At 42.5% G+C, this 21,054-nt stretch overlaps 1 non-coding gene across 1 annotated transcript; it reads right to left on the bottom strand.

The window, feature by feature from the left end:
- Window positions 1-20,007: 20,007 nt before the first annotated feature.
- On the bottom strand, window positions 20,008-20,079 carry TRNAG-ACC. The gene has a single exon. It is a non-coding gene; the product is annotated as a tRNA-Gly (tRNA).
- Between the last annotated feature and the right edge of the window lie 975 nt (window positions 20,080-21,054).

Genomic DNA, 21,054 nt, shown 5'->3' with positions numbered 1-21,054 from the left:
TGTCTTGCCCTCCCTCCACCTACCGTGCTTGAGTGCCAGTGTCCTTTGGCCTCTGCGTGTGGGCATTCAAATGACTGGTGCAGCCAGCTGTTTCAACTGAGGAACAAGAGATCTGTTTCTGTTAGTGCAGGAGAAACTAAATGACTAAGTTGAAAGACCAAAGAGAAAACCCAGCCCTCTAGTCAGAAATGCCAGGGATGATTAAGGAAAGAGAAAAAATAGTTTTCCTCTAATGGCTCTAATGGAAGTTAGATGAGACCCTCTTCCCAGAAACCCAGGTGGAGGGAAATCAGTCTGAATTTGAACAAGAAGAGGGGAAAGGTGGGTCCCAGAAGCAGGTGGGCTAACAGGTGGCCAGGTAGGGCCAGCAGAGGTTGGAAGATCGGGCTGGAGGGACTGCTTGGAAGTGTCTAGGCTGAGGGGCTTCACTCAGCACATGCGCTTACTGAGCTGCAAAGTCTTCAATCTGTAGTCCCACTTTGGCCCTACACCTGTCTACCCGTGTAGGGTTGGTTCCTCTCACACTCTTGGAGCTTAAAGCCAGAGTCTAACAGAGCCCTGAGGAAGGGGTGGGTTTGGGTCAGCGGCAGAGAGAGGCCTTGAATGCTGACATGAAGATTGGGGAACAGAGATGTCCTTCCTTGCTGAGGACACTCGGCACTGTGCCAGGGCTTTGCGCATAACTTACCATTTAGCCGTTCACAACGCAGTTAGGAGATGTAGTATCATCCTTGTTTTACAGATGAGGAAACTGAGGTTCAGAGTAGCTTCCTCAAAGTCACATAACTAATGGTGAAGCCTGGCCCCTCAGTCCATCTACTGGATCGTCAAGTAGAGGAGGAATTCACCTTCTGTGAAGGAATTCCACACGTGAGCGGGGATAACTTTCAGGCCTGACATGAGGCCTGTTGAGGGGAGGTTACAGAAGAGGCTTTCATGGAAATCTAGAGCAGCATCACAGATAGGCTGTGGCCTCAGCGACAAGTTTTAGGGTTGCTTTTAAGAGAGAACAAGATGAAACTAAACAAGAGAAATTGAGGTAGTTGACTTGAGCTTAGGGCTTAACAGACGTGGCTATCAATGGCGGAAGGAAAACTGGAGGCCTGTCCACAAGGCGGTATCTCTGTGATGTCTTAGTAAATGGGGAAGGCCAGTAGCTTCAGCGGCAGAGAAAGCAGGGGGCAAGATGGCGGATCTGCTCACCCGGGCTTACCAAGGCTGCAGAGTCTGTTGAGGGACTGGCATTAATAGGAAGAAGCAATGATGGCAGAAGTAAAGGAGTGGGCATCCAGCCAGGGCATTCTCACTCTGGGTGGATGATGCATCCCTTACGAGAAAGCAGGTTAGCGCTCCCATCTACTATTTTATTCTCTTGGCAGTGAAATCCCAATGCTGATGACATCATGGATGGCCCTAGGCACCTGCGGTGCTTTATCCTCATTATTTTTCATGTTTTTGGTAAAGACACTTAGGAGTGGTCAGGAGGTTAGTGGGCTCTAAATGGAGTGAAACAGAGCATTAACATCTAATTAAAAAAAATAGCCAAAATAAGCAGATCTGTGAACTGAGACTGGAGATTTGTGTGACTACACCCTGCTCACTCTAGCACCTGCTAAGCTTTGGTTTCACATCAATATGTTGGGGGCAAATGTGTTACTTCCCTCTCAGGGTGCTGTGAGAATCAAGGGGGTATTTAATATAGAATCATAGCCTGTTATGAAGGCCAGGACTAACCACACTTGCTTTTCTTTCTTGAAAATGCCCCATTTCAGACAAGTTGACCCACACTCTTGGCCAGCATCTGTCCACCTTGTGCTGCCTGCAGACACTTTTCCATCAGTTTGCAAACTCCCTAAGTCTAGAAGCTGTGTCGAATATAATGTGTTGGCACCCAGGACAGTGCTGTCCCCAAGTGGGCATATTCTTCAGGGATGGAAAATATTAAATTGAGAACATTATCTTACCGTCGCCTTAAACTGTGGTATATTCTTGCCTGCGACACTTGGGAGAGGGTCTAGAAGTGTACACGGGCTACAGAAAGTCCCTCAGTGGCAGCCTGGGTGCTTTAGGAGCCTCCTGGAAGGCAGAAGGGCTGTTGACAGGGTGCAGACTGTTAGAAGGAGATGCTCAGCCTATAAGTGGTGCGGATAAGATGAGTACAGGCTTGTTCACTGGATCTTGAAACGTAGCAGCGCCTTGGAACCACGAGGGAGGCAAATTCAGGACAAGTCAGCGGAAATACTACACCGTGCGGCAGGTAATGAATTTATGGGATGGATTCTCTCCTGGAGGTGGCGCAAGCTGGCACCATAAATGGATTCCAGAAGGGTTTGGACAGACACGTGGATGGCAGAGCCATAAAGGAGCACTGCAGGAAGCTGAGATATACTTCATGTGGTCGGAAGTTCAGGGCGCCCAGCAGGCGTGTGTGTACATGTGGTCTTTGTAGACAAGAGTCCTGGCCTGGATTTGAGCCAATGGGCATCACCAAGCCTATCTCCCTAATTCTACTGTCTCTGTGGCCTTGGCCTCATGAAGGTAGCAAAACCTTGTTCTTTTTACCTTAGCCAAGTATTTTCAGCTGATACTGTCTTTTATTTTTAGTCTCATGCATGTTCAGTTTTAGCAGGTTACCCCCAAACCAGCGAGTTTTCCAGCTAAATTACAGCCATTCTAAGAAAGTGCTTCCTCCCCGCCCCACCTCTGCCCACTTCTCACACTTGCCCACCCCTTACTGCCTTTTTCAAATGCATTGCTTTTTCATTTTGGCTTTGGATTTCTAAACAGATTTTTGTGAGCCCGTTTCATACCAGTTATTATATTTATCTCTTGCAATTAGATTTCTGTTCCCTAAACTGTCTAATTCTGACATAAATTACTCTAATTGCAAAAGCTCCTCTAAAAAGAGCAGTGACAGTACACTTTTCCCGGGAGCTCTTTTTCATGCCCCATCCAGCATGTCTTCAGTGCTACATCAGGCATGCCAGGGAAAATGTTACTTTTATGACTGGAGCTCCAAATCTTGGCCTTGGGGGAAGCTTAGGAAACTCTGAAGTGCCTCCTCTGGTAAGCCCCATGTCTCCCCCCAAACCCGTGTCGGTCCGCTCCAAGTGCTCTGTGCTCTCTCTAGTGCTCCTGTAAGTAAGTTCTAGAGACGGAGCCCCGCTCCCAGCAGCGGGGCTGGTGAGAGGTTGGTGCTGGCTTGGAAGGCCCTTTGTTTATACCTCTGGAGCATGAAGGGGCTCAGTTTTCATTTTCTGTTTCTGTCACACAGCACTAACCCCCCACTCCCCACCCCCACATCGTTGTGTCTTGAAAGCAGTTTTTTTCCAGCGCTGTCCTGGCTTAGCGCACATGTAAACAAAGGGACACGGAGTTCCATTTTCTGGCGGAGGTCTCGGGGTGGGTCAAGAGAGCCCCACAGAATTCTCTTCTCGCCTCTTTGTGGTTCCCCTTGTCTTCTGCTCTTGGTTTATGGATTGATTTCTTGAGTGAGCCCATTGTGCGGGTTTTATATAGCATTTCCTCAGACGAGGTAAAACATTGCTTGTCACTTGGTCAGAGAGACATCTGGAAAACCCCAGCCCACCCTGCCTGGCATGTTCATTCTGGAAGAAGTTGTTGTGAAGGCTGGAATTGTTTATTCCCTTTGCCCTGAGGGCCCACAAAGTAATGTGCCTTTGAAATTTGCTTCCTTAACTAGTTCAGTGACTCAGAACATCAATGTTGCTGCAAACTTCCTTTCCCTAGGCTGCCTCTTTCATGACAGGTAAAAGGAAGGGCTGACAAAACCATAAAATAATGAGCTAGCCTTCATTTACTAAGTTGCACAAGTACACTCACCCTCTCCCTTTGTTTTAACTGCCATTGACTGATTGCTTTCTATGTGCCAGGCGGCTTTTGCATATTACCTTTAAATTTCTAACACCACGAGATACTATTATATCTATCTAATAGATGAGGAGACTGAGATTTGGAAAGTTTAAAAAATTTTTCAAAGATCAGGTAAATGGTAGAAGGCAGAGATTCCAATAAATAGTTAGAAACACATTCATTCAGCACATATATATTCCAGGTACCATGAAAACATGAGATACATAAAAATGGATGAGACTCCAGTCTGGTGGAGCTTACGCTAGAGTCAGGTTTCCACCTAGAACTTTCTGAATTCAGAGCTCCCTAGCAGTGGAGCTTAGTCAACTGGACAGGTTTGGGAAGCAGCCTCTGTGCCTGTGGGATGCACTCAAATTAGCTGATTTGGGGGTGACAAGGACAACAGTAATAACACCTGGAGCTTGCACATAAATCTCAGTTTACAAAGACATTTCAAGTGTATTATTTAATTTAACCCAACGTTTGTTAGAAGGGCAGAGTAGTTGAGAGGCTGGGGCTTGAAGAGGCTGGTTGCCCATAGTGGTTGCATAATTGGACCAGAACTAAGGTGTTCTGGCTCTTAAGCCAGTGGTCTCTATGTTATTGTATGCAGGATGAACAATACATTCCAGGAACGTCTCGTGGTGGGATATAGACCTACTGGTGTCTGAAAGTATCCAGAAGCAAAGGTGATCTCAAGCAGTATCTGGATGTCAGCCTTGGAGGAGATTCCAGCACTTGGAATCACCTGGTGCTTCTCACACTTTTCCACCAGAGTATTCCTAAAAAGCAGGACATTTTTGCTTTAGGAAGACATTATTTAATATATTACAGCTTCATATACACTTAACATACTTTTCCATTTACCTCTATAGTTGTGGGCACCCTAGTTTGAGAAACATAGGATCAGATGACATACAAAACTTTAAATTAGAGTTGTGCTCTAACCATTAGAACTGTGCTCTAATCAACTGAGCTAATCAGTATACCCCAGTGGAATTTCTTCCATCCATCTACCACTAGCAAATATTCATGGAGAAGCTCCAGTAACCTCTGCAGCGTGCCAGGTAGTCACTATGATATGGCCCTTAAAGAATTTACAATTTAATGTGCAACTGATCCATGAAATGATTAACAGATAGTAGAATACTGTTTATAATGAATGAAGCACTCAATTTCATAACTTGGATTTAAAGGCAGTCAGGACCAGAGTACTCGAGGAAACTTTTCTGATAGAGGTAGGTTGGTCACAGTGTAGGAGGTGCAGAAGATTTTGAAGACGAGGAAAGAGAGTGAAAGGTTTCTAAGTTGGGTACAGCATGGAGGGATAAACATGGTAGAACTTTTTTGTAAAGGACATTACTTATTTGATTATCCTTTCTTAATCTCACGCTCGTTCTCTAGAGCAAAAAACTAGAGAAAGACTCAAAAATATGAAGGAGAAAAACAAAGTATCATCCATAAACCTGGTGACCAAAGATAACTAATTTCACATTTTGATATGGGCTATTTTAGTCTTTTAGAAGGAGATTAGAATTTGTATGTTAGTAGTTGGAATCACGGCAGATTTTGAAAAATGAACTGACCACTCTCAAAGAAAGTTTATCTGATGGCCTTTTGTAGAGTTTATAGGACTGTGAAAAGACTGGTAGACTTAACTCCAGCCTGGTAGAGGGCACTATACCAGTTCTGGCCTTTAAAACTAAGTAGCTAGTTGCCTTGATCCGTGGAGAGCTCCGCATTACTGGAGTCATCCAAGCAGAGGCTGGGTGACCACCTGGCAGGGACACTGTAGAAGGGATTCCTGCACCTGGTGAGAGGATTCAGTAGCCTGTGTGATCTCTGCCAGACCTCACATTGTTACCTGTCAAAGTTCACACTCGGATAGATTATGATACTGTCTTATAATTCAAGAACAGTTTGTTTGCTTAGTGTTGTTGTTGGATAACCAGATAAATGTTATTGGGAGGTAGAAACTGACTATCTTTGAGTGCTGAGGTTAAGTTCTTATATATTTCAGCCCTGCTATGTCCTCTTGTCATGGTATTATTTGAGAGCTACTTTTACATGGGGAGTGTTTGAGGAGAAACCCTCCCCCCTACCAGTCTCTACCTGCCTGGGTGCCAGCTCAGCCACTGTCTCCTCTGAAAAGAGCTTGACGCTCCAAGACTGAGGTAGAAGCCAGTCCTCTGTGTTCCCACGGGACTCTGTGCTTACCTGTCTTAGAGCCTGCCCTGCCGTAATGACATTGCTTGTGTATTTGTTCCCCACACTGGACTGCAAGCTGTGTGTGGACAGGGACGGTACAGTGCGGTGCTTGCTAAACATCTGCCGGTAAATGAGGACCGTCGGCCAGAAGGCCACATCCGGGATGCTGCAGAGGCTTTCTCCCAGCGCGACAGAGCACGGTGCCCTGGCCGTGCACTTACTGCCTTGTAAGTGCCTGAAGCATTGTCTTTCTTTCTTTCCTTCCTCAGTACCGCTTTGGGGTCTGCAATTCTGTCTCCTGACAAAGGACTGAAAATATAGTTGGGACTATACATGAAAAGGGCCACAAGAGGGGAAAAGAACGTAATTAATTAAAGATGACATGGGAGAAGGTTATTAAACGGCTGACGGTATTAGCACAGCTCAAGAGGTACTTGTGCAATCAGATTAGGCGCTGTGACATTGATAAAATGATTATAAATCAATAAAAAATGTTGAAAAAAAAAAAAAAAAGAAAGGACCTTTCTGCTCCTCTTCAGTGGTGGCCTGGGAGCTCCCTTCTCACAACGTCTAGTCCCGTTCCAGGCAAACAGAAAGGAGGGACTGCAGCTTCAGTTCTTCCCTCCCTGCAGCATTAGAGTTGTCCTTTCTCCAGTTCCTGATATTGCCTGCTGTCAGCGAGGGCAGGGATGGGAGAAAACGCTGCAGGCTCACTGAGAATGCTGGACCCTGGCTGGGTTTAAACCAAGAAAAGCCTGCTTCTGAGTTCCTGCCACGTTCACACAGGTTCCAACTAGAACCTAAGTGATGAGGGAAAAGGTCTCTACCTACAAGATTACCTTCCACTCCTCCGATGGAGTCAGTGGACAACACAGTCTTTGGTCGCTCTAAAAACCATGTGCGCAAAAGATGATTTACTTCTATATATGGCCAGAAAAGAGCCCGGTCCCAGGCTGGCTTCCTGGTTGACTCTCTCCAGTTTTTCCAGACCTACAGACTCCTCAGACTTCCAGGCTGGACGTGGGTTTCTGTGGCCTGTGTGTAATTCGGTTCAGCAACGGAAAATTTGGCTCCCAGGGCGACTGTCCCTAGTTGTCCCCGTCCCCTACTCCCTCCAGCCTTGCCTCTCCTCCCTCAGAGTGCTGCAGCTAAAAAGCAAATAATGAAGCTCTCACAGCTGCAGCCCTGCTAAAAATAGAAAGTTTGTTTATTTTTATGTTCATGAAGCCCTTTTCCTGCTGTTGCTGTTGTTATGAGTCTAAGTCCCGGGAAGGAATGGGAAGGACTCTGGGTTGGTCACTGGCCAAGGGAATTCTCTCCGTGTTGGGGACTCAAACTGAAGCCTGTTCAGGGCCAGAGGATTTGGTGATCTGTCTTCTTTTCTGAGCCTCTCCTCTCTTAGCCGACAACTACTGTCCAAAATTTAGGGTGTGGGTATCTTGGTTTTTAGATGATCTGCGGGGAATATGCTTCCCTTTCAGAGACGGCCTCCTCTTTGTTATGATCTGTTTATAGGAGAGTTAGAGGCAGAGGAAAAGACACTGGGCTAAGAGGTAGGAAACCTGGGTTTTTCCTCCTTGATTTGTGACCTTGAGCAAGACTCAGCCTTTCGGACCCTTGGTGTCCTCATCTCTAAAATAGGGGTAATGATATATTCAGAACTCAAGTATAATGATGGGTATGAAGCACCTTTGGAAAATTCAAGATATCTGCTAATGGATTGTTTTCTACTTTGCAGAGGTCTGGAAAATGGAGACAATGATCTCTCTCTCAAGCATCTCCATGGGGAATCAAGGACACCATGGAGCCAGCGCACTCGGCATGTGTCAAGGGCTGGGTAGATGACATGTTCCTTCTCTCCTTCTCAGGACATTCCCACCAGCAGCTCCCAGCAGCCCCTCAGGGAAACCTTACAGGTGGTCCCTCTGGGCAGAAGGATGGCTCCTCTATCTTGGCAGGCAGGCTCCCTGTTTTCTTGGCCTCAGAGGACCTGCTGGATGGCTTAGCACCTGGACAGTGAGCTGTGGCCTCTCAGCCCCACTTCTAGAAGCAGCTGGTATTCTCCAGAGCTCCTGTCAAGCTCTCTAGGGGCAGGCATCTCTGTCATTTTTAAAGAACAGCATGCTGGTGGCTGACCTGTGAAGTGGGCTCAGGCTCATAGAATTTCCAGGAAGGTCAAAGGACCAGGCTCCAGGGCTCTACAGCCAGGGCAAATATCCAAATGGTGCTGGAGAGCTGGTCTGATGAAGACCCAGTGCAGCTTCTGCTGAACACAGACACCGCAGCTTGCCTCCACGCACACTGACAGTCAGGGCTGGAAACTGCCGTCAGTCTGCCGCCACTGCTGTGTCTGTAAGCTGGGTGGAGCTGTTCCCGTTGCCAGGATGAATTCTGTGTGACTCCTGCTTTCTTGTATGACTAGTTTCCAAATCCAAGTCTGGACTAGGTGTTTTTGATTGGTGGAGTCTAGTTCATGGCCAGCCCTCCCACTGCAAGGGAGGCTAGTAAGCGAATATCTATCTAATCTAAATATCTATTTCCAGCTCCCTAGAGGGAGACCAGCTCTGCCTCCCAGAGAGAGGGACTCCCTGAACATAGGAAGGGGATTCAGGTGCTAACTGAACAAAAAAATGTGAGATGTCCTTGATGGTACCCACATACCTGACGGGTACCCTGGTCACTTCTAAAGAAAGCCCATGGGCTGGCAGAGCGCGTGGCCACCTTAGGTAGTTGAGGCTGTCAGGGAGACAATACATACTAAAACATTTTCAGTTTCTGGGACATTTGGGTAGTTTCCAAGATTAATAAGGCAGAAGATTTGGAACAGAGATTACTCAAGAAAATTAAAAACCCATGGAGCGAGGACATAAGAACTTGGGACTTTCACCAAATAGCCTCTATCTGCAAGACCAGACAACCCCAGGGAGAACGTATGGGTTCTCCACCGTCACACAATGACAAGGTCTAGTTAATTTGAGAGTTTCCTTGAAGCAAAAGACAGTGAGTCAGGGTGGACATTCTAAAAGTTGGGCCAAGCCAAGGGGAGCAAAATTTGCTCTAGAAATGACCCCCCTTGCGGTGTTATACAGTGCCAGTCTGTGGGGCAAAGGCTGGGCCCCCAGCCTCAGCTCATGACTCATTTGTCCCCTTCTCACTCCTACTGAAAAGTAAATCAGTTAAGTAAGTGGTCTCTCGATCCCCACAGAGTGATGGTTGGGCTGTTCTTTAAAAAAGTGATGCAAGGACAGAGCTGCCCCCCCGCCCCCACCTCCTCCCTGCACAGACAGCTTGACAGGAGCTCTGGAGAATACCAGCTGCTTCTGGAAGTGGGGCTGAGAGGCCACAGCTCACTGTCCAGGTGCTAAGCCATCCAGCAGGTCCTCTGAGGCCAAGAAAATGGGGAGCTCTGCCTGCCAAGATAGAGGAGCCATCCTTTTGCCCAGAGGGACCACCTGTAAGGTTTCCCTGAGGGGCTGCTGGGAGCTGCTGGTGGGAATGTCCTGAGTAGGAGCAAAGGAACATGCCATCTACCCAGCCCTTGACACATGCCGAGTGCGCTGGCTCCACTGTGTCCTTGATTCCCCATAGAGATGCTTCTGAGAGAGAGATCATTGTCTCCATTTTCCAGACTGCAGAGCCCACATCCCAGTTCTCCTTGCCCTCCCAACATGTTATCTTGAGGAGGAAAGGAGTTGGCCACCGTCTTTTGGTTTCACCGTCTAGTGAAAGACTAGAGATTTTTGTCCTTTTAATATAATTTTCACTGAAGAGAGAGAAAAATAATCCCCACCCTTCTCATCCACCAAACAAAGTTTCTTTGGCAAAGAAGTCTTGACTTACTTTTTTTTTTTTGAATAAGCTCCAGAATAATTTTAAGATTTTTAAAAATAAATTTTTGAATAAACTCTGGAATTATTTTAGATTTATAGAAAAGTTAAAAAGGTAAATACAGAGATCTTATGTATCTTTCACTCAGTTTCCCCTGGTGTTGACATCTAATGTCACCATGGTGCATTCGGAAGTTAGCATTGGTATTATACTAATAATTGAACTGTGGACTTTTCAGATTTCACCATTTCATCCACTAATGTCCTTTTTTTTTTTTTTTCCTATTTTAGGATTAAATTTAGGATACCACATTGCTTTTGGGAAACCTTGAATTTTAAGAGAACTTTCAGGTTGCCAGCAGAGGATGTGACCCAGGATGAAAAACAATTTTATTTGTATTTCCCCTCATCTTTCAAAATTCAAAAGTGCTTTGAATATTAACTGCTCTTTAAAGTTCTATGGCTTCAACAAACTCTTAGCTGCTTCTCTGAGATGCTAATATCAGACATGCAGAGGGGGTTTGTGGATTTGGGTATAAAGATGCTGAAAAAATGCAAAATATTAGGGTCTTTGATTGGAAATTTGGGATAGCCAAGGCTGTTTCTTTCACCCAAGTTCTGAGTATTAAAAACTAGGATACTTTTCACACAGACTTCCACCTCACGTCTTCCTGTGAAGTCATAGAAATTTGGTTTCAGAGTCCTGCTTTGTGCAGAGGGCAAAAGAGAATGAAAGTAGGTGCAGTATCGTGTGAACTCAGTTGTGGGACTGGTTTCCCTGGGTTACTCCATGTGTTGTTCATGGTGGCAGGCTTGTGCTGGCACCATTCCAAGTCATGGAGTGTCTTATTATGTGTGTCTGGCCTTCTGCTGATCGATTGGGCATCCTTGCTAATATAGTTTGTTTTGTCTCGAAATGGAACTAAAAATGGGATTATAGTTAGGCATTCTTGACTCTATGACAGGTCCCTTTTTATAGTCTACTGGCCAGGGCTCCTGTTGCTTTTGGAAATCTGTAAAGTTTCAGGAGCTAGGCAGCTGGTGTGTGTGTACGTGTGGGGTCCCTGTCATGGTTATATGGAACTGAGATCCCCCAGAATACACTGGAGGTCAGAGTTATTCACGAGGCTTCATGGAATAGATATAGCATAATCATAGGCGCTGGATTGATAATTTAGCTCCCCATTCCCAGTCTTTATCCACTATTACATTAAAATGTGGGCATATTACACAACCATGCATATAATTCCATCTCTATGCCCTTGTAGCCCACCTACCGCTGAGGGCCTTACTTTCATAATAGTATCATAATATCCTAATATCATAATAGTGATAATAGCTAATATTGTTGAGCTTTTACTATGCGTTAGGCAGTCTGCCATACTCTTGACATGTTTTTGTTTTGTGTAATTTTTCACAATTCCATGTGATAAGTACTAGTATTATGTTCACAGTTTGGATGAGGAAAATTCAATTAAGAAGCTTAATTTCATCCAAGGTCACATAGCTAGGAAGTAAAGAAGTCAGGACTTGACACAGAGCTATCTAACTCCAAATCCAACGTTCTCATAACCACCTTGCCACACTGAGCCACGAGATGTGGACAGTTGATAAATAACATACACGTTTCTGGACAGTGACTCCTTACTCCCGCTGTAAGCAAAGATTACTCAAGTTCCAGAAGTCAGCCATCTACATCGTTTATTGAGTTTTTCTTACATGCAGAATTCTGTGCTTGATACTGATGGACATGGAGAGATAAAAGAAAATTAACAGAGTACTGGAGTGGAAAGAGTCCAGGAGATCTGAGTTCTCAACCCAGCACTGTCACTGAGAGGTCTGGCCACATCATTCAGGCTCTTTGGGCATCAGATGATTTCTTTGTAAAGTGAGCAGATGGGATTAGATGAACTCAAAGGTCCCTGCCAGTTCTTTGATTCTGTCGCCCATCTTTGTGTCAGACATGCCCTCAAGGATCAAGAAACAAAACCTTCAAACACATGAAACAATTAGAGGACAGTGGACTGGAAATTGTCTATGTTAGGCTAAAAGCAGTCACTGGACATGCGCTTACTTGAATCTCTTATTACTCAGCCGTTATAGTGATAAAAGACATAGATCATAATTTCTGCCCTTAAGAAGTATACAAATTAGGTGAGAAAACAGGGCATAAGCACCTACAGCATTGGCTAATACAAGAAATTAGATAATTAAGTGCTAATTTTTGTCATACAGTCATTGCCTGATGATGGTAAAACAACAGCAACCAACATTTACTGAGTTCTTAAGTGAGTAATCACGATAAGTAATGCTTTAATGCATTTTTAAATTAAAAAATGCAAAGAATTCATGGTGAACAATATATCAAGATTTTAAACAAAGACAGGTTCAGTGGTACTAATTTTTCCTTTGGTCTTGGTTCGAGTACAGCTCAGCAAAGCACTAGTGCTAGTGATTACAGCTCATTACTTTTCATTCACTGTCTTATTTAATGCTCACAATGACCCTCATGATTAGATTCTACTGGTAGCATCATTTTATGGGTGAGGAAGCTGAAGCTAAGAGAGCTTAAGTCACAAGAGGTGGTAAGGGTCAGGGATGGAACTTGAACCCAGGTCTTTGGCTTTATAATTCATCCTTTGAAACCCTGCCTTATATAACCTTAGAAATAATGCAGATGGAGTTTACTGCCCCAGTAGCAGGCTGTGAGCCAGTGCTGCTGAGCTGGGGGTGGGCTCTGCCCAGGGGAACTCCGTGGTCCTCCTGGCAGGGTGCCCAGTGCAGCTGCATTTCTAACACCTGTTGCCTACTGGCTGCTGGGACCCTTGGGTGCCTCCTCTTTTCCTACCTACCCTAAGGGTTCCTTGTAGAAAGCACTTTGGTTTGGCGGGGGGTGGGTTCCACCTAACTTCATCCAGAAGTAGGAAATCCAAGGTAAAGTTCATTCAAAGCAAGCTTTCTGCCTGACCCCACAAAAGAAAAAAGTTCTGTAGTGTTTAGCGATATCTCACAAAGAGCGAAGGAAACCATGCTAGATGCAGAACCTATCTCTGAAGTGTTTGTCATCTCAGGCCCCATGTGCAGCGCCGAGCTCCATTTCCGGGCAGGAAATGAAACCACAGAGGGCAAGGCAAATATTGATTTTTAAGTTACCACCTTAAGGGCAGCAATCGTTTTCTTGCTGGCTGACTTCTAGTGCACGTTTGCCCGAGGTGGGGGGCAGAGACACTGATCAGAGGGGCCCACGGGGCACTTCAGCTGAGCTGTGCTACTTGGGTCAAGGTTCCACCTGTATGCCTGTCGGGGACTAGGGGTTAGACTTCCGCAGCTGCCCAGGGCAAGTGGTTGTTAGTACAGATAGGGTTGGGATAACCAGATGGGGTAGAAAGGAAAGTCAGAATTGTGAACTGTCCGAATGGGACTTTGAAGGTTATCTGGTCCAGGTCTTCATTTTACAGGAGAGGAATTAGAAGCCTAAAGAAATCATGTGACCTTTGAAAAGGTTACATAACCCTTTCGTGGCAGACCTGGAACATAAAATTGGGTAGTGATATTTTGAAGTGGTTATTTTAATGCAACCATAGAGCCATTGCAATGGTTCCTAAAAGCATTATTTTTACCAGCACCGGGGATGCTTTAGCACTATCCTTTGACCTCCCCTTATCTCCTTAGCTCAGGTTCAGTGGGAAAAAATACTGAGATCATGTAGTGATGCCTGCTGTGGACATTCTGCCTACTTCTGTAGCATAAGTAGGATGATCTGTAGTGGCAAAAAACCCTAGGATACTGTGGGTCTCTCCACAAATTGGCATGTCTTGTCTTTCTTTTCTTTTTTTTTTTTTCCTTGATGGAAATTTTTGAAATTCTTATATTGTGAAATAAAGAACCCAAGTATTAGGTTTCACAGTGTACACAGCTGATTCATGTACTACTCACAGTTCTAGCACATTTCTGACAATTCTAAAATGTTTACTTTTCCAGTATGTTGGGTTGTTTTGTTGCACCATTGAGATGCCCACACTGGGAATTTGTGTCCCTCCATCCTTCAGTCTCTCTGCCTTCCCATCCCTCCCAGGACCTTCATTGCTGTGAGTAGCTTATCTCCTATAAATTCAAGACCCTCTGAGGAGCAAGGCATAGATGACTGAGGGCCATTTAATAACCTATAACCAATAACTCCAAGTGTTTAATTAAAAAATATTAGGTTGAGGGGATGGTAATAGCTCAGTGGTAGAGTGCATGCTTAGCATGCACGAGGTCCTGAGTTCAATCCCCAGTACCTTCATTTAAAAAAAGACAATAAAATAAATTTAAAAAAATTAGGTCAACTGATGAGTTCATGGAATACGGAGCGTAAATTCATGGTACATGCATCAACAAAATGGGAATAATTATTTGCTGCCAATTTCACAAGAGTAGGAAGAAATGTATGTACAATGTATGTAAAATACTGTTTTACATACATTATGTATGACTTAAAAAATGCCCTGGTTCTCATGGAACTGTTTACAGCTTCCTGAGTTCACCTCTTTGTTTAGACTTTGGGCCTTTGTCCCAGGGGTTCCCCTGCCTGGACCGCCTTTACCCTCTGTTGCCATGTAGAGTGTCTTATCTTTTAAGGTCTAGCTCGATTGTTACCACCTCTGAGAAATACTTCTGTAATCCTTCAGGTTAAATGGACCACTCCTTTCTTTGTGCCTCCATGTGTACTTGTATAGCCAGTCAGTCTCTACTCGCAATCATTTACGTGTGTACCTCTCCTCCTGAGGACAGGGATCACGATCTTCCTCTCTTGGTGTCCCTTAGCCCAGCATGGTACCTGGAACACAGCAAAGCTCAATAAACTCTTGTTACGTGAACCATGACGCCCCAGGACAGGTTTGAATGGGTGCTTCTTCAGTCACGGGTGTGTGGGACATCTGGGTCTCCTGTTCCCTGGGTCACGTGGGAGGAGGTGGCCACAGATGTCACGAATACAGACTCCCCTCAATACCTGGAACACTTCTGCTTCCAATTTAGCGATTTTGCCAGCGAGATGCCAGCACTTTGGATACTGTGCCTCAGGTGTTCATATAAACTTGTGGCTGTAAAAGAAAACCTGATTTTTTTTTCCAAATGATTTCCAGTTTCCTTTACTGTTGCTTATAAAAATAAAATACTTATTGAAGTATAATCATTATCCTGTGCTGGTTCCAAATTACCTTTTTATGCTGTTATCTCTTTCCATCTTTGTGATTTTATGATCTGACAATACATTTGTCAGTCAACAAGTATTTACTGAGAGCCCTGCAGGGTTTCTCACATAACATTTTTAACACAGCTCATGCTTTTCTTAGGTATTCTCCTGGTATTATAACTTTGGCTTCTAATATAGTTTAAATGAGAAAAATTTTTCACCTGAAGGTATTTTGAAGTTCATAATCCAGAGATTGGTGCCTTTGATGGGGAAAGGGACAGTCAGTTGCAATTTATTGGCCTACTGTGTGCCAGGCAATATGCTCCACAATTTACATATATTATCTTATTTAATTCTCACACCTGTCCCGTGTGTAGGTGGTCTGACAGCGCATTTTACTGCCAAGGAAACAGATTAGGTGGCAGGCTCCTATAACTAGCAAACGGTCAAGCCAGGCCTGGACAAGGCTCGTTGGAAGCTACAGCCCACACTCTTTCCCGTACATTATTTCCTCATTACATCAATCTACTTCAAAGGCAAATGTTTGGTATGATTACAGTGGAAAGTAGATTGTAAACTCCTTAAGGCTGGGACTGTGCATGAAACTGAAATGTGCCATTTGATGATCTGACATGTCTTTGTATCTCTTTTTTCCCTATATTCAAGAAATAGGACTCACACTGAGATTCTTCTCTAGACGGGTGGGAATGATGTGATGATTTCCCGCCCTCCCTCCTTCCATCAGTCTCAAAGAGCAATTCAAAGGACCCAACCCCAAAATTAAAAACTGTGCAGTGATGTTCATGATTCCAACCACGTAGCCATTCCTTCCCATCTGTGCTGCAGCTACATAGGGCTCTTCCTTGTGAGTTACATAGTTTTTGTGTATTTTTCTGTCTTCTCTCTCTCTTTCTAAAAGATCCTAGAGTGGAGTAAAAAAATAAGCTAAGTTGTGTAATTTATAAGGTATTTCAAAATCATTCATTCATTTGTTCAGTCAGTCAGTTGAAGAGCTTGTTTATCAATCAACTTTGAGCTTTTTGGGGGAGGGTTTAGCTCAAGTGGTAGAGTGTGTGCTTAGCATGCACAAGGTCCTGGGTTCAATCCCCAGTACCTCCTCAAAAAAACCAAAAACAAACAAAAAAAAACTTTGAGCTTTTTGATGTGTCTAAGCTGTGTCTGAAAAATGCACACTGCCTGTCCTTGAGGAACTCTTAGGCAAGGATGCACGCAGCTGACTATCCTGTGAACAAAGTCGAAAGGACTTCAGGGCAGTAAGGAATGAATTATTTGGAGGGAGAAGGATGAGAAAAGGGGAGAACAAGGAAACCAACAGAATGCAGGAGTCATGCGAGCTGGCTAGTCAGCCTTTCCACAGACATTTTGACCACCTGCTGCGCGCTCGGCACTCTGAAGCACAGGAACTGCAAAGGTAGACACTACACATCCCCATCCTCAAGGTGGTCACAGAGCAAGGTGGGAAAGACACATCAGCAGCTGAGTGTCAGGTACCAAGAGAGATGTACAGGTTACGGTGCCACTGCAGAGGGATGGGGGATTCTCTCTGGTATGGGCTCTTAAGGGGAGGAACAGGCAAGAAATCCTAGAAGAGGTGGGTTGAGTGGAGTCTTGAAAGCTATGAAGGTGTTTGGGGGCAGGGTGAAGAGGCAAAGAGGCATGAGGCAGCAAGGCACATTAAAAAACTTCAAGTAATCAAGAATTGGAGAGAGAGTATGTGTCAGTGAGCAGGAGTGAAGGATGAGTCTGGATTGGTGGACAAGGGTCTGGAATAGGGATGGCCTTGAATGCCAAGCTAAGGAGTTTTTATGCTTTAGGCTTTGGAAATCCACAGAAAGATTTGTTAAACAGGGGAATGATGTCATCAAAATGACATTTGAGTGTATGTTCATCCAAGTTATACATGGAAGTAAATGTTAAAAAGGGAAAATTTGACATTATTTTTCATGTATGTTACTGAAAATGTTTTTTCCTAAAACATTTTACAATGATATATTAAAATTAAAAGAACACAAATGATAACTAATGAATGGAACTTTTAAATTAAAATTTTTTATTTTCAGATAATTATAGATTCACATGCAGTTATAAGAAATAATACAGAGAGATCCCAGGTACCCTTTACCCAGTTTCCTCCAATGATGTTATCTTATAAAATTACAGCAGTTTCACAAGAGGGTATTGAAATTGATAGCTGAGATAAAGAACATTGCCTTCACCACGAGAATCCCTCGTGTTGCCCTTTTATAGCCACACACTTCTTTCTCTCTCCCACTCACGTCTTAGTCCTTGGAAATTTATCATTTTTCCTATTTTGGATGGTGCTTCTGGTGTCAAGTCTGAGAATTCTCTGCCTAGCACTGGATCCTAAAAATTTTCTCCCATTTTTTTCTAAAAGTTTTTAGTTTTGTGTTTTACATGTCAGTCCATAATCCATTTTGAGTTACGTTTTATGTAAGGTGTGAGATTCAGGTCAAAGTTCTTTTTTTGTTTGTTGGTTTGTGGATATCGAATTGCTCCAGCATCATTTACTGAAAAGGCCGTATTTCCTCTGTTGAAATGCTTTTGCCCGTTTGTCAAAAACCAGTTGGGCATATTTGTGTGGGCCACATCTAGGCTCTCTATTCTGTCCATTGAGCTATGTGTCTGTCTCTCCACCAATACCACACAGTCTTAATAACTGTAGCTGCACATTAAGTCCTGGAATAGGAGAGCTTGATTCCTTCTACTTTATTACTTTATTTCAAAATGGTTTTAGCTATTCAAGTTCCTTTGCCTTTCTATATAAATTTTAGAATAATCTTGTCCATATCTACAAAAAATCTTGCTGGGATTTTGACAGGAGTTGTGTTAAGCCCATATAAAATTTGGGGAAAATTGACATCTTTACTAATTTGAGTCTTATAATCCATAACCATGATATGTCTGTTTATTTAGATCTTCTTTGATTTTCTTAATCAGCAATGTGTAGTTTTCAGCATGCAAGTCCTATACATGTTTTGATAGATTTACACCCATTTGCTTTTTATGTGTGGATATAAGTGGTATTGTATTTTTAATTAAGATGTCTGTGTATTCAATGCTAGTCTATATGAAACAATGGATTTTTACATTCTTGTCTTGACTCCCGTGACCTTTCTAAATTCACTTATTTGTTCTATGAGTTTTTAAAAATTACTATTATTTTTATAGATTCCTTGTGATAGTCTAGGCAGATAATCATGTCATCCACAAATAGGGACATTTTTTTCATATTTTAATATTTTCTAATCTGTATGCCTTTTATTTCCTATGCATTATTGCACTGGATGGAGCTTCCAGCACTATGCTGAGTAAAGTGGTGAGAGCAGACATCCTTGCCTTGTTCCAGATCTTAGGGGAAATGTTCCCTCCTCTTCTGTGTTTTGGAAGAGATTGTGTAGAATTGGCGTTAATTCTCCGTTAAATGTTTGGTAGACGTCTCCAGTGAAACTGTATGGTCCTGTAGATTTCTTTTTGGGAAGTTCTTAAGTGAAAAATTCAACTTCCTTAATAGTTGTAGGGCTGTAGGGCTATTCAAATGATCTATTTCATATTGTGTGAATGGTGGTAGTTTTTGTTTTTCAAGGAGCTGATTCACTTGTCAAATGTAGGTGTGCAGAGTTGTTTGTAGTATTCATTTGTTATCCTTTTGACATCTGCTGTGTCCGTATCAGTACGTCCCATTTCATTCCTGATATTGGTGATTTGTGTCTTCTCTCTCTCTCTCTCTCTTTCTCTGTCAGTCTTGCTAGGGTACTACCAATTTTATTGGTCTTTTCAGAGAATTTACTTCTTGGTTCACTGATTTTTCTTTGTTTTCAATTTCATTGATTTCTGCTTATACCATTATTATTTCCTTCTTTCTACTTACTTTGGGTTTATTTTGCTTTTCGATTTCTAGGTTCTTGAGACGGGGGCTTGGATTATTGATTTGAGACTTTTTCTCATTTCTAACACATCCATTTAGTGTTAAAATTGCTTTACTTATGTCCCACAAATTTTGATATGTTGTATTTTCATTTTCTTTCATTTCAATATTTTAAAAAATTTCCTTCAGACTTCTTCTTTGACCCATGGATTATTTGGAAATGTGTTGTTTAATTTCCAAGTGTTTGGAAATGTTCTTATCTTTTTGTTATTGATTTCTAATTTGATTCCATTGTGCTCAGAAAATACACACTGTATAATTTAACTTCCTACACATTTGTTGAGGTTTATTTTATGGCCCAGGTCTATCTTGGTATATGTTTTGTGGGTAGTTGAAAAGGATGTGTATCCTGCTGTTGTTAAGTGGAGTGTTTTATAAATGTTGATTATATTGCTGGTCAATGATATTGAATTCTTCTATATCCTTGATGATTTTATGTCTAGTTATGCTAACAATTGTTAAGGGAGGAGTACTGAAATCTCCAATGATACCTGTGGATTTGTCTGTTTCTTTTCTCAGTTCTATCAGTTTTTGCTTCACATATTTTGGAGCTCAGTTGTTTGGTGCATACACATTTAGGATTGCTATGTCTTCCTGGTAGATTGACCCTTTTATCATTATATAACATCCCCCTCTGGGTCTGGTAATTTTCTTTGCTTTGAAGTCTACTTTATCTGATGTTAATATAGTCACTCCTCTTTCCCTTTGATTAATGTTTGCATTATATATCTCCTTCCATCCTTTTACTTTCCTCTGTTTATACTGTCATATTTAAAGTGACTTGCTTGGAGACAGTATACAGTTGGGTCATGTTTTTAATCCACTCTTCCAATCTCCGTCTTTTGATTGGTGTATTTTGATCATTTATGTTTAAAATTAAAAAAAAATATTCTTTAATTTCTTTTAAAAATTTTTTCTTTGGGGAGAGGTAATTAGGTTTACTTATTTATTTTTAATGGAGGTAGTGGGGATTGAACCCAGGACCTCATGCATGGTAAGCATGCACTCTACCATTGAGCTATACCCTCCCCCTGATCATTTACATTTAATGTAATTATTGATGAGGTTGAAACATGCCATTTTCTTTTTTGTTTTCTCACCCTTTTTTTTTTTCATTTCTTTGTTTTCTTTTTCCTGTCTTCCTGTGGGTTATTTAAATACTTTTTAGATAAATATCTATAGTGTTTTTGAGTGTATCTCTTTGTATAGCTATTTAAATGATTGTTCTAGAAATTACATTTTATATACATAACGTATGGCAGTCTATTGGTGTGGTCAATTTACCAGTTTGAGTGACATATAGAAGCTTTAACTTCCTTTTATTCCTTCTACATTTATAAAATAATTGTTTTAAATTTTTCCTCTATATACATTAAGAACTATACCAGCCAGTGTTGTCATTTTTGCTTCAACCATCAAGCATACTATAGAAACTCAAGAGAAGGAAAGTCTGTTGTATTTACCTATATTTTTGCATGATAGCTCTTCCTTTCTTTTATTGTTCCTTTTCTGTTTAGAGAGCTTCCTTTAGCTATTTCCTTAGGGTAGTTCTTCTGGTGACAAATTCTCTTAGCTTTTCTTCATTTGAGACTATCTTGATTTCTCTTTTATCCTAGATATTTTTGCTGGATATAGGATTTGGGGCTGACAGCTCTTTTCTTTTAGCACTTGAAAAATATTGTAAAATATTTTTACTTGATAAAAACTCTTCTGACTTCCATGGTTTATGATGAGAAGCCCACTGTCATTCAAATTGTTTTTCCCCTTCTAGGCAAGATGTTTTTCTCTGGCTTTTTTCAAGAGTTTTTTCTTTGTCTTTAGTTTTCAGGAGTTTAATTATGATGTATCTGGGCGTGGATTTCTTTGAGTGTATCCTGTATGGGGTTTGCTAGGATTCTTTAATCTGTACATTTATGTCTCTTGCCAAATTTGGGGAGTTTTCAGGCATTATTTCTCTAAGTAGTTCTTCAGCCCCATCTGCTTCCTCCTCTACAGCTCTATTG

Source organism: Camelus ferus, chromosome 21, assembly GCF_009834535.1.
Source record: "Camelus ferus isolate YT-003-E chromosome 21, BCGSAC_Cfer_1.0, whole genome shotgun sequence".
NCBI lineage: Eukaryota > Metazoa > Chordata > Mammalia > Artiodactyla > Camelidae > Camelus > Camelus ferus.
The sequence above is the reverse complement of the archived record's forward strand: the minus strand, read 5'-3'. Positions and strand labels throughout refer to the sequence as shown.